This window comes from Sminthopsis crassicaudata, chromosome 2 (assembly GCF_048593235.1).
Source record: "Sminthopsis crassicaudata isolate SCR6 chromosome 2, ASM4859323v1, whole genome shotgun sequence".
In the NCBI taxonomy this organism is placed as follows: domain Eukaryota; kingdom Metazoa; phylum Chordata; class Mammalia; order Dasyuromorphia; family Dasyuridae; genus Sminthopsis; species Sminthopsis crassicaudata.
Genome location: NC_133618.1, coordinates 345,321,394 through 345,336,054, shown reverse-complemented (window position 1 = coordinate 345,336,054; position 14,661 = coordinate 345,321,394).

Here is a 14,661-nt window from a genome sequence, read left to right as displayed (position 1 = left end):
CTATTATTTACTTCTAAATTATAAAATAAACTAAGAGAAACTACTAAAAATGAAAACTTGAGAGAAGCAGAAGAGATTGTTTCCTATTTTGGATGGAGAGAAGCTAGAGAAGATAATGAAAAATTAGATGGAGAGAATTTCTTTTTCTATGAAGCTTTTTTCATTTTTATCCTAAGACAACTTTTGAAAAGATAGTTTTACTTAGGTAATGAGGAAACCAAATTATCACTCTTTGCTGATCATATGATAGTATACCAGAGATTCTACTAAACAGCTATTAGAAATAACCCACAACTTTAGCAAAGTTGCAGGATACAAAATAAACCCACATAAGTCATCAGCATTTTTATATATCACTAACAAAATCCAACAGTTAGAGTTACAAAGAGAAATTCCATTTAAAGTAACTACTGATAGTATAAAATATTTAGGAATCTATCTGCCAAGGGAAAATCAGAAATTATATGAGCAAAACTACAAAACACTTTCCACACAAATAAAGTCATATCTAACCAATTGGAAAAATATTAAATGCTCTTGGATAGGGCGAGCAAATATAATAGAGATAACAACATTACCTAAACTAATCTATTTATTTAGCGCTATATCAATCAGACTCCCCAAAAACTATTTTAATGACCTAGGAAAAATAACAACAAAGTTCATATGGAAAAACAAAAGGTCAAGAATTTCAAGGGAATTAATTAAAAAAAAAAACCAAATGAAGGTGGCCTAGCTGTACCAGATCTAAAATTATATTATAAAGCAGTGATTACCAAAACTATTTGGTATTGGCTAAGAAATAGCCTAGTTGATCAGTGGAATGGGTTAGGTTCAAAGGACAAAACAGTCAATGACTTTAATTATCTAGTCTTTTACAAACCCAAAGACCTCAGCTTTTGGGATAAGAATTCGTTTGACAAAAATTGCTGGGAAAATTGGAAATTAATATGGCGGAAACTAGGTATTGACCTATATTTAATACTATACACCAAGATAAAATCAAAATGGGCTCATGACTTATGCATAAAGAATGAGATTATAAAATATATAGAGAACTGACTCTAATTTATAAGAAATCAAGCCATTCTCCAATTGATAAATGGTCAATTATCAGATGAAGAAATTGAAATTATTTCTACTCATATGAAAAGGTGATCCAAATCATTATTGATCAGAGAAATGCAAATTAAGACAACTCTGAGATACCACTACACACCTGTCAGATTGGCTAGAATGACAGGGAAAGATAATGCGGAATGTTGGAGGGGCTGTGAGAAAACTGGGACACTGATACATTGTTGGTGGAATTGTGAATACATCCAGCCATTCTGGAGAATTTGAAACTATGCTCAAAAAGTTATCCAACTGTGCATACCCTTTGATCCAGCAGTATTACTACTGGGCTTATATCCCAGAGATTTTAAAGAAGGGAAAGGGACCTCTATGTTTGTGGCAGCCCTCTTTGTAATGGCCAGAAACTAGAAACTGAATGGATGCCCATCAATTGGAGAATGGCTGAATAAATTGTGGTATATCTATGTTATGTAATATTATTGTTCTATAAGAAATGACTTAGCAGGATGATTTCAGAAAGGCCTGGAGAGACTTACATGAACTGATGCTGAGTGAAATGAGCAGGACCAGGATATCATTATATACTTCAACAAGAATTCTGATGGATGAGGCCTTCTTCAACAATGAAATGAACCAAATCAGTTCAAATAGAACAGTAATGAACTGAACCAGCTACACCCAGCGAAAGAACTCTGGGAGATGACTATGAATCATTACATAGAATTTCTAATCCTTCTATTTTTGTCTGCCTGCAGTTCTGATTTCCTTCACAGGCTAATTGTACACTTTCAAAATCTGATTCTTTTTGCAGAGCAAAATAACTGGATGAGTGTACATATATTGTATTTAACTTGTACTTTAACATATTTAACATGTATTGGTCAACTTGCCATCAGGGGGAAAGGGTGGAAGGAAAGAGGAGAAAAGTTGGAACAAAAGGTTTTGCAGTTGTCAATGCTGAAAAATTATCCATGCATATATCTTGTAAATAAAAAACTATAATAAAAAAAAAGAAAGAAAAAAAAAAGAGTTTTACTTGATATTTTGAAACTGAAAAGTGTACAATTGAGTAAAAGGGATTTCCTACAATTTTTTTTTTCTTTTCTGATAAGATATTTTCTTACAGAATCTTAAAAGCAAAGTACCTGATTGACTACAGGAAAGTTAATAGAAATTATTTGCTTGTTTTACTTTTTTATCTTATGCATATAAATTATGTATAATTATTTCTGCCCTCAGGGGAAACTCTGTTGCTCAATATAGTGCCAATGCTGGAATTAGGATGAACTGAGTTCAAATCTGGTCTCAGACACTTACTAACTTTGTGATCTTAGACAAGTGACTTAACTACTCCAATACTTTTATCAAGAAAACTCCAAATGGGGTCATGAAGAGTTGCAAATGACTGAGAGAGAAAACAACAACAAGATTTAAAGATGAGAAGACAATAAGAACATAATGCATAATGGCTTGATATATAATATTTTGTAGCTTATCATAAGATGAGTGTGTGTGTGTGTGTGTGTGTGTGTGTGTGTGTGTGTGTGTGTGTGTGTATAGAGGGGAGATTCCTAAATGTGTAGATGTGACCCACATGTGGCATAAATTAATATAATTGATGAGAGTTAGGAAAAGGGTAACCCTTTTTGGTTTGGCGTAAGGATACATAGTTAAATACAGTCTACTGAAGTCAGAGTCCCCTGTAAAGGAATTTACAGACCTGAAAACCTAGATTGATTTATTATGGGGTTTATTATGGGGTAAAGTTAAAGTCTAGTTAGTAAAAGTTGAAGGTAGACACAAAGGGGCACCGGAAATAGGATTCCAGTGGACAGAGATCCTTGGCAGCCAGGCGTAAGACTGCCATGTTAGGAATCTCTGCAAAGAGAGAGCTCCAGCTTGGCTCTTTTATAATGAGAGATTTAGCCAGAGGGGTTTATGGGTGGTGTCCCAAGTTGGCTCAAATCTGGGTGGGGGTTGTGAGAGCTCAGATCTCCTATTGGAATTCAAAGGGGTGCTTTTGACAGGATTTGTGAATCAAAGGTCCTAGCTTCTTGAATTGATAATGCATCAGCTAGGAGGGGCTGGGAATCAGAAAGGAATAAATTCATCTGAAAGGATTAGTTTCTTAAAGGGAGCACAACCCACATCATAATCACAAGTCTGATTCACTTTTGTAGAAAGGAAGGAGCAAGGTGTTTGAGAACCATTCCTGCACCTCTAGTGTGCAAGCTGACATGAAAGATAGATATGTCTTAGGAGAGTCCTGAACTTGGGCAATCATTCTTTTAGTCTCTAAGAGGAGTATGATTCTAAAATAATTCTTTGAAAATTCGAAGGAAAAGGGTTTCCCCTTATGCAGTGAAGCATAAGAGACCAAGAGATAACCAAACAAAATATAAAAAAATTTTTTTTAAAAAAGAATAAAAAGTGAAACATCTTATAAGAAAAACAAAAAATCTGAAAAACAGATCAAGAAGAGAAAATAGAAGAATTATTGGGCTATCTGAAGGTAAAAAATGTCCTGGAATAATAGAACTTGAGGTCATAGTAAAAAATAGATCCTTTGTGGAAAACACATAGGAGTATTATTGCTAAATTTCAAAACCCCAAAATCAAAGAGAAAATTCTATAAGAAATAAACAGCAAAAACAATTCAAATAAGTTGGAACTATATTCAGAATTATACAGGATTTATCATTAGCTGCTGTAAAAGACCAAAAGGCTTGGAATAACATATACCAACAATCAAAATTAGTAGGCTTGTGGCCAAAAATATCATATCCATCAAAACTAACCATAATATGAATGAAAATGTAGGTATTCAATGAACTTGCAGATTTTCAGGACTTTGTCTCAATCAAACACGAACTCAATAAAAAATTTAACATATAAGAGACAACATTCAAGATTAATTCCAAGGGACTCAACAAGGACAAATTATTATGTTTGTTTTGTGTAACTGTATACCATATATTTAAGATTGACATTAATAATTGGGTAGCTCAAAAGAAAGATTGGGGCAGAGTTAAGAATGATCTGACTTTAAAAAGCAAAACTGTATAAGAAAAGATAAAAAATTAGTAATTATGCTATATGAATGAGGTGCAAAGAAAGAACAGACACAGAAGCATTAGAGGGGGGAAGAGAGTTATTAGTCCTGAAAACTTACATCAGAAATGTATAAAATAGGAAACAATACATACATACATACATACATGTATGCATATATAAATATATATACACTATGAAAGATATAGCACCCTCCAAAATCTATTAAAAAAATAAAAGGAGAAGAGAATAGAATAGGGGGGGAGGGCTATAGAAAGATGTATAGATTTCTGGCAATGGGACAAGATGGAGATTTGTGGAAAAGGGATGAAGAGAGGGGAGAAGATAAGAGAGGTATCCATGGGTGGAGGAAGATTAAGTATTAGCAAGGCAAGTTAAGGAGTAGAATTAAAATAGAAGTCTTTAGCAAAAACAAGAAATAAGAGATATGAACAAACACTATAATAAAGATCAGGATATAATAAAGAATTCATTAGAAAAAAAGTAGGATTAGTAATTAATATTGATCTCAGAGAAAGCCAAACTTAAAGATTCAATCAAGAGAAATCTACATTATTTCAACCATATAAATATTGTTTTAGATTCATGTCTACATATGTGTGCAAATATATGTATGCATGTATGTATTTAGAAATTTATATGTGGGTGAATATATGCATGCATATGTATATATATGCACACACACATATATATGTATGTATATGTGTATATGCAAGTGCATATATATACATACATACATATATAAATATACCAGTGATTAACTGTACCCTGCTTGGGGGACATGGCGAAGGTAGAAGGGGAAAAAAAGAATAAAGCAAAAAAGTGCACCACAGAGAACAAAAGAATAAGCTGTTAGGAATCAAAGAAAAGATGGACAGTTATGAATATATAATTTCTTTTATTGTTATATAGGATTTCTTGAAACAGAAATTATTTGTTATATTTTTTGAATCTTCTGATATTCACATGGGCACATGACAATGGTTTTTTTTTTTTTTTAATTTTCCTTTTCTTTCTTTCTATTTTAATTACAAACAAAAGTAACAACAACAAAAACAAAATAAAAAAAAAGTTTCTGATGTGACATTTTTCCGGCTCAAGGCAACTTTAGGAGATCATCCAAAAAGATCTGTGACACTGGAATGGGGACTGCCTCAGAGCACATGCAGGTAAATACATATGGTATCAGCACTAGCATTAGGAGCTGCAGCAATATCAGCAGCAATATGAGAAACTCTTAGACTAGAGAAGGTAAGAGAATGGGACAACTTATCAGAAAGAGATTATTGGGGTCTCTTTGCTAACGTGGGGGTGCAGGACCCTATTTCTTTGCTCATATGCACTTCTAGGTCAAAGTTCCAACGTAAAAAATAACTCATACTTGTGACCACAGGGGAGCAGGGTAGTTTAATGATGCAACCTCAATATTGATATGAGTCAGTTATCAGGTATTCACTGTATATCCAAAATTTTTGTGGTTGGTTTTAATATATAGAAATAATATATATATATATACATATATATATATATAACAATAATTTGTGTTATTTTATATATTATATTATATATTACATTAATTTATATATAATATTAATTTATTATTTCTATTATTATGTATATATAATATTATATATATATATGTGTGTGTATATATATATATATATATAAATAATATTCTGGAATGAATGACAAAGAAAGTAGGATTAAAAGCAAAAATAACTTACCCAGTAAAACTGATCAAAATATTTCAGGGGAAAACGTGGATATTTAATGAAATGGAGGATGTCAAGCATTCCTGATGAAAAAACAAACACAAACACAAATAGACAGCCAAATAGGAAATTCAAACACAATATTCAAGAGAATAAAAAGGTAAGCATGAAAGAGAAATCTAAGCGACTTAATATTGTTAAATAAACAGTCCATATTCTGCCTAAGGATTTTTTTTTTTTTAATCATTATTAGGGCAGTCACAAGGAGTATGTGGAAATAGATGGCAGAGGTATGAGTTGATTATTATAGAATGATTTTTCTAAAAGGAAGGGGTGAGAAAGAGAAATACACTCAGAGAAGGGGGAGAATGGGGAAAATTATCTCACAAAGAAGAGACATAGAAGGAAGAGCTTTTACAGTGTCAAGGAATATGGATGTTTTTGACAGGCAATGCTTACATCTCACTTTTTAAAAAATTAATTTATAATTATAAATTTTTTTGACAGTACATATGCATGGGTATTTTTTTTTTTTTACATTATCCCTTGTACTCATTTCTTTTCTGAATTTTCCCCTCCCTCCCTCTACCCCCTCCCCTAGATAGGCAATCCCATACATGTTAAATGTGTTACACTATATCCTAGATGTGTGTAAAACCAAATTTCTTGTTGCATGATAAGAATTGGATTCCAAAGGTAAAAGTAACCTGGGTAGAAAGACAATAGTGCAAACAGTTTACACTCAATTCCCAGTGTTCGTTCTCTGGGTGTAGTTGTTTCTGTCCATCATTGATCAACTGGAAGTGAGTTGGATCTTCTCTATGTTGAAGATATCCACATCAATCAGAATACATCTTCATACAGTATTGTTGTTGAAGTGTATAATGATTTCCTGGCTCTGCTCATTTCACTCAGCATCAGTTCATGTAAGTCTCTCTAAGCCTCTCTTTATTCATCCTGCTGGTCATTTCTTACAGAGCAATAATATTCATATACCACAATTTATTAAGCCATTCTCCAATTGATGGGCATCCATTCAGTTTCCAGTTTCTAGCCACTACAAAAAGGGCTGCCACAAACATTTTGGCACATACAGGTCCCTTTCCCTTCTTTAGTATTTCTTTGGGATATAAGCCCAATATAATAATATAAGCCCAATCCACTGTTGGATCAAAGGGTTTGCCCAGTTTGATAACTTTTTGGGCATAGTTCCAAATGGTTGGATTCTTTCACAACTCCACCAACAATGTATTAGTGTCCCAGTTTTCCCACATCCCCTCCAACATTCATCATTATTTTTTCCTGTCATCTTAGCCAATATGACAGGGGTGTAGTGGTATCTCAGAGTTGTCTTAATTTGTATTTCTCTGATCAGTAGTGATTTGGAACACTCTTTCATATGAATGGAAATAGCTTCAATTTCATCATCTGAAAATTGTCTGTTAATATCCTTTAACCATTTATCAATTGGAGAATGACTTGATTTCCTACAAATTAGAGTCAGTTCTCTATAAATTTTCTAAATGAGGCCTTTATCAGAAACTTTAACTGTAAAAATATTTTCCCAGTTTCTTACTTCCCTTTTAATCTTGTTTGCATTAGTTTTGTTTGTACAAAAGCTTTTTAATTTGATGTAATCAAAATCTTCTATTTTGTGATCAATAATGATCTCTAGTTCTCCTTTGGTCACAAATTCCTTCCTCCTCCACAAGTCAGAGAGGTAAATTATCCTATGTTCCTCTAATCTATTTATGATCTCATTCTTTATGCCTAAATAATGGACCCATTTTGATCTTATCTTGGTATATGGTGTTAAGTGTAGGTCCATATCTCATTTCTGTCATACTAATTTCCAGTTTTCCCAACAGTTTTTTTCAAATAATGAATTCTTATCCCAAAAGTTGGTATCTTTGGGTTTGTCAAACACTAGATTGCTATAGTTATTGACTATTTTGTCCTGTGAACCTAACCTGTTCCACTGATCTATTTCTTAGCCAATACCAAATGGTTTTGGTGACTGCTGCTTTTAGATCTATACTTTTAGATCAGATACAGCTAGGCCACCTTCATTTGATTTTTTTTTTTTCATGAATTCCCTTGAAATTCTCTACCTTTTGGTCTTCCATATGAATTTTGTTGTTATTTTTTCTAGATCATTAAAATAGTTTCTTGGGAGTCTGATTGGTATAGCACTAAATAAATAGATTAATTTAGGGAGTATTGTCATCTTTATTATATTCACTCGGCCTATCCAAGAGCACTTAATGTCTTTCCAATTATTTACATCTGACTTTATTTTTGTGGCAAGTGTTTTGTAATTTTGCTCATATAATTCCTGACTTTTCTTTGGTAGATGGATTCCCAAATATTTTATACTCTTGACATTTGTTTTGAACGGAATTTCTCTTTGTATCTCTTGCTGTTGGATTTTGTTGGTGATTACATCTCACTTTCAAAGAGATTTTATATATATATATATATATATATATATATATATATATACTTGGTTGAATATAGAAATCTGTCTTAAGCAACAGATAAATAGGAGGGAAAAGGAACATACTTGAACCAGAAAAAACAGAGAGTGAAGCTAAGGATTGGAGTAGAATCTATTATACTTCAGCTGAGATTTAAAAAAAGCAGGGTAGCAATCATGATCTCAAACAAACAAAAAGTAAAAAACAGACCTAAATAAAAAGGATAGGCAGAGAAATTACATTTTGCTAAAAGGCACCATAGACAATGAAGTTATGATACTATTAAATGTACATGCACCCTACTAAAAATATGTGCACCAAATCTTGGAGTGTCCAAATTCTTACAGGAAAAGTTAAAATTAATTATGTGTGGGTGGTAAACTCTTGCCAATAATTCCAGAACCTCAGGATAAATACAGTGAAAAGGAAAGTTCATTAGCTTTCTTGAGAAAGGACAATCTCCGAGCACCATAGGTAGTGTCACCAGAAGACCTAACCACAAACTATCCTTCTTCTCTTCTGCTTTATCCATCTACTAGGTCTCACTCAGGAGATACACTTTATTTTTGGAATTCTACCCCAGCACAAAAGTAAAGAAAATAATGTTTTTCATAACATATCTCACCAGATGGTGTTGTAATGACCCCGTTCTATTCAAATCTGGAGGTTTTGATAATTTTTTAGTTTTGGTCAGGATGTACTTTAGCTGTCAAAAACCAGTTGCTTTATAAGGCATGATACAGCATATTCTGTGCCCTTTGGAATGAGAGATACTTTTCTAGCATAAAAATCTATTAACTCTGAGAGGACTTCACATATCACTCAATTATAGGAGAAAATAGACAGCAAAATTATACCGATGGGCAAACTATCTAGTTTCTCCAAACTTGATAGAACCAACAATAAAATAAATAAGAAATAAGATAAAGAAATGAACAGAATTTTAGAAATGCTAAGCCTCTGGAGAAAATTGAATAGAGTAGAAAGTAGCATACCTTATATCAGATTTCTATGACACTTTCATAAAATTTTGCTATATATTTGGACATAAAGAAAACCCAATACTTTACAACCAAATACAGAAAAGCTGAAATATTAAATGCTCAGACTATAACGCAATAAAAAATTATATTCAATTAAGGATCTTGGAAAGAGGGACTAACATTAATTAGAAACTAATCTCTTCAAGAATGAGTGGAACAAAGAACAAATCATAGAATAAAATCAATAATTTCATTAAAGATAAAGGCAACAATTAATTAATGTATTAAAATTTGTGGGCTATAGCCAAAACAAGGAAAAAATCAATAAAAAAGAGAAAGGTCAATAATTGAACATGCAACAAAACCAACAAAAACTAGAAAAAGAACAAATTTAAAATCCCCCTAAAAAGACCAAAATGGAAATTCTGTTAATAAAAAAATAAAATTGAATAAGAAAAATATTGAACTACTAAATAAAACTAGAACCCAGTTTTTTGGAAAGAATCAATAAACAAAATAAACCTTCAGTTTATTTGATTTTAAAAGAACAAAACCAAAAAGAAGACAAAAAAACAAATTACCAGAATTTAAAAAAAAAGATAGAATTAAAGCACTTATTATGAGCTATTTTGTCCAATTATATGCCAAATAAATCTGACAGTCTAAATGAAATGAGTGAATATTTACAAAAATACAAATTGGTAAGATTTACAAAAGAGAAAATAGAATATTTAAATAACCTGTCTGAGGAAAAATAATGGTATGTCATAAAGAGGCCCCAAAGATGAATTCACAAGTGTATTCTATCAAACATAAAAAAAATCCAATGCTATATAAACTATTTGGAAAAATAGGCAAAGAAGGAATCCTACCGAAATTTTTTTCATGACAGGAACATGATTCTCATCCTAGAAAGAGTAAAAATGAGTAACACAAAGCTATATATTCATTTTCCTAATGAATATTCATGCAAATTTTTTTCATTTAAAAAAAATTTTCCCCAATTACATGTAAAAATATTTTTTTTGCTTATACATGTACATTCATTCTTTACATATTTTTATATGCCTCATGTTGAGAGAGAAAAATCAGGAAAAAAAGGGGAAAACAATCAGAAGAAATAAAAAAGTGAACATATCATGTGTTGATTTATATTCAGTCTCTATATTCTCACTCTGGATGGGATGGTGTTTTCCATTCTAAATTTATTGGATTGTCTTGGATCACCGAACTGCTGAGAAGAACTAAATTTATCATATTTGATCTTGCTGTTGCTGTGCACAATGTTTTCCTGGGTTTGCTTGTTTTAATTTGCTTTTCTTAATACTGATTTATACTATTTTTATGACTATTGATAAATGATTTCTTTTTATGAAATCTGTTCATGTCTATTAATTATTAATCAACTGAGGAATGGTTATTGTTATCATAACTTTAACTCAGTTTTCTATTATTTTAGAAATGAAACCTTTATCAGAGAAACTTGCTTCAAATTCCCCTTCCCACCAAGTTCCCAATTTTTCTTCAAATTTTAGCTATTTTGGTTTTATTTATGCAATAATGTCTTCATTTTATGTGATCAGAATTGTACATTTTATTTTCCACAAACTCTATATCTTTTTTCATCATTAAATCTTTCTCTACCAATAGGTCTTATAGCTTATTTCTTTCATGATGTATTAATTTGCTTGTGAAATCACCCTTCATATCTAAACCACTTAAATTGTTACCTAGCCTTAATCACTGAATGGGTGCAGCCTTAGTCCTATTGAGACCTGTTGAAGACCTTAGCTTAAAAAGGCTAAAGTCTTCCATTACATTCAGGGCCATCTCTAGATCTCCAGATCTATATCTTGCCAAGGTTCTGGAGGGGAAAATGAGACAGGTGACCTTGCACAGTACTCCATAACTTAAATTCAATGCACTTGCATGTCATGGCATCACTGCCCTGATGTCATGTTCCTCTTTGAGAACAAAGGATAAATTACAACCCAGTATGTTTCAGTAACAATTCATGTAAATCTTTTTAGGCATTTATAAAATCAGTCTGTTGATCATTTTAAATAGAACAAAATAGAATAGAACAATATTCACTTACTTTCATATACCATAACTTATTCAATCATTCCCCAATTGGTGGACATTTACTCATTTCCCAATTCTTTGCTATCCCCAAAAGAATTATTGTAAACAGTTTTGTACATGTAGATCATTTACTCCTCTTTAATGATCTATTTGGGATATAGTACCAGAAGTGACCCAGTAAGTAGTTGTATCAAAGGGTATATAGTTTTACAGCCTTTTGGGTATAGTTCCAAATTGCTCTACAGAATGGTTGGATCATTTCACAACTCCACCAACAATGCACTAGTGTCTCAGTTTTCCCACATCTCCTCCAACATTTATCATTGTCTTTTCCTGTTATCTTAGCCAATTTTATAGGTGTGAGGTAGTATCTCAGAGTTGTTTAAATTTGTATTTCTCTCATCAATATTTAGAGCATTTTTTTCACATAACTAGATACCTTTAATTTCTTCATCTAAAAATTGTTTATATCCTTTGAGATGCAAAAATTTTAAATAAAATACCATCCAGAAGATTATAGCAAAAGATAACAAAGATAGCAAAATCATACACTATGATCAGGCAGGATTTATATCAGGGCTGGTTCAAAATTAGGACAACTATAAGCAAAATATAAAAAGCAAAAATTGCATCATCTTAATAGATTCAGAAAAACTGACAAAATACAATATTTATTCTTATTGAAATACTAGAAAACATAAGGATAAAATAATTTTTCCTTAATATCATAAAAGTGTCTATCTAGAGCATAATCTATAATGGGGATATGCTAAATGCCTTCCAAAAAAAATCAGGGACTAAGTGAGAATGTCCTCTGTTACCACTATTATTCATTATTGTACTAGAAATGTTAACTAGAGAAGGAAGGAAGAGAATTCTGAACTCAAAACTGGAAAAAATTAAAAGACAATGGAAAGCTGAAGATATAGAAGAGAGTTGTTTATGCAAAGAAAAAAATATATATTCCCTATGTTTATAAATCAGTGGAGACTTCTGATTTTCTAGTGTTCTTAGCTGGGTTTGATTCAGGGTAGCCCTGATAATTTAGTAATATTGGAATGAAATGAGGTACTCAGAGAATCATTTGTATATCATTTGTGTGTGTGTGTGTGTGTGTGTGTCTGTGTGTGTATTGTTTCCCTTGTAGATTATATGTTCATAAGAGTTTGTCAAAATGCAGGCTATTTATGAGGAGTATGTATTTGCATGTGTGTAAATAAATGTCTTTGGAATATTGCCAACTCTTCTTCAGGGGATATTTTGTTTCCTGAAAAGAGGGGAGTCAGAAATTGGAGCCTGGAGCCTGGTCCAAATGGGACAGCTAGATGATGTAGTAGATACAGGGCCAGAACTGGAATCTGTAAAATCTGAGTTTAAATCTGATCTTGGACAATTACTACTGTATGACCCATGGCAAGTCACTTAACCCTATTAACCTTAGTTTCCACATCTGTCAAATGAGGTGGAGAAGACAATGGCAAACCATTCCAGTATCTTTGCTATGAAATTTCCCCTAAATATTAGTTTAAAGGAAAATTTTAGATGCAAGTTATTTTTCTTGTTCACTCTCTGAAAGCTTGACTTTTCCCATCAAGTGTCAATTGTACACAAGCCATCACAATAATGAATAACACATAAATCCACTTATCCAAGCTGTTAGCAAATAGAAATCAAAGAAGTTATGTAATTAGAATATGCTGGAAGTCAGATATCTCAGCTCAAAAGACAGAGGGAATATTAAATTCATTCAAGGGAAAATTCTTCCAATTGTCTAGAGTGACAAGTTCCTCTACATTTCAACTTCTTCCAAAAGTATTTTTTCTCTCTTCAAGATCTGTCCTTGAAGAGTTTATGTATCCTTTCTACTATGTGGAGCCAGAATAAGAACTCTATTTTCCTAAGAGCTCACAAACTCTTAACAAATTATTATATTTATTTTATTTTTTATTAAGGCTTTTTATTTACAAAACATATGCATAGGTAATTTTTCAACATTGATCCTTGCAAAGACTTTTGTTCCAACTTATTCCCCCTTCCCCCTCCCCCTGCCCTAGATGACAGGTAGTCCAATACATGTTAAACATGTTAAAATATATGTTAAATCTAATATATGTATACATATTTATACAATTATCTTGCTGCACAAGAAAAGTTGGATCAAGAAGGGAAAAAAAAACTGGGAAAGAAAACAAAATACAAGAAAACAAATAGAAGGAGTGAAAATGCTATGTTGTGGTCCACACTCAGCTCCCACAGTCCTCTCTTTGGGTATAGATGGAGAGCCATCTAAACTGAACACTGAACAATTGGAATTGGTTTGAATCATCTCATTGTTGAAGAGAGCCACATCCATCAAAATTGAAAATCATGAAGAAGTCTTGTTGCTGTGTATAATCTGGTTCTGCTCATTTCACTTAGCATTAATTCATGTAAGTCTCTCCAGGCCTCTTTGAAATTATCCTGCTGTCATTTCTTATGGAGCAATAATGCTCCATAACATTCATATACCATAGCTTATTCAGCCATTCTCCAACTGATGGACATTCATTCAGTTTCCAATTTCTTGCCACTATAAAAAGGGCTCCCACAAACATTTTTGCACATACAGGTCCCTTTCTCTCCTTTAAGATCTCTTTGGGATATAAGCCCAGTAGTAACATTGCTAGGTCAAAGGATATGCACAATTTGATAACTTTTTAAGCATAGTTCCAATTGCTCTCCAGAATGGTTGGATCCGTTCACAATTCTACCAACAATGTATCAATGTCTCAGTTCTCCCACATTCCCTCACATTCATTATTATCTTTTCCTGTCATCTTAGCCAATCTGACAGGTATGTAGTGTTATCTCAGAGTTGTCTTAATTTGCATTTCTCTGATCAATTTGGAGCACTTTTTCATATGACTACAAATACTTTCAATTCTTCATCTGAAATTTGTTCATATCCTTTGACCATTTATCAATTGGGGAATGGCTTGAATTCTTATAAAGTTGAGTCACTTCTCTAAATATTTTAGAAATGAGGCCTTTATCAGAACCTTTAACTGTAAAAATATTTTCCCAGTTTATTGCTTCTCTTTTAATCTTGTCTGCATTAGTTTTCACAACTTTTTTCAACAATGATTTTGTTCAAATGCCAGGATCAAAGTTTATGTTGCTTATTGGACATTTGATAAGGATAAACAGTGAGGATATCCCAAGTTGATTCAGCTCAGTGATTATCCCTTACTTTAGATGAGTATCATTTCCCACCAT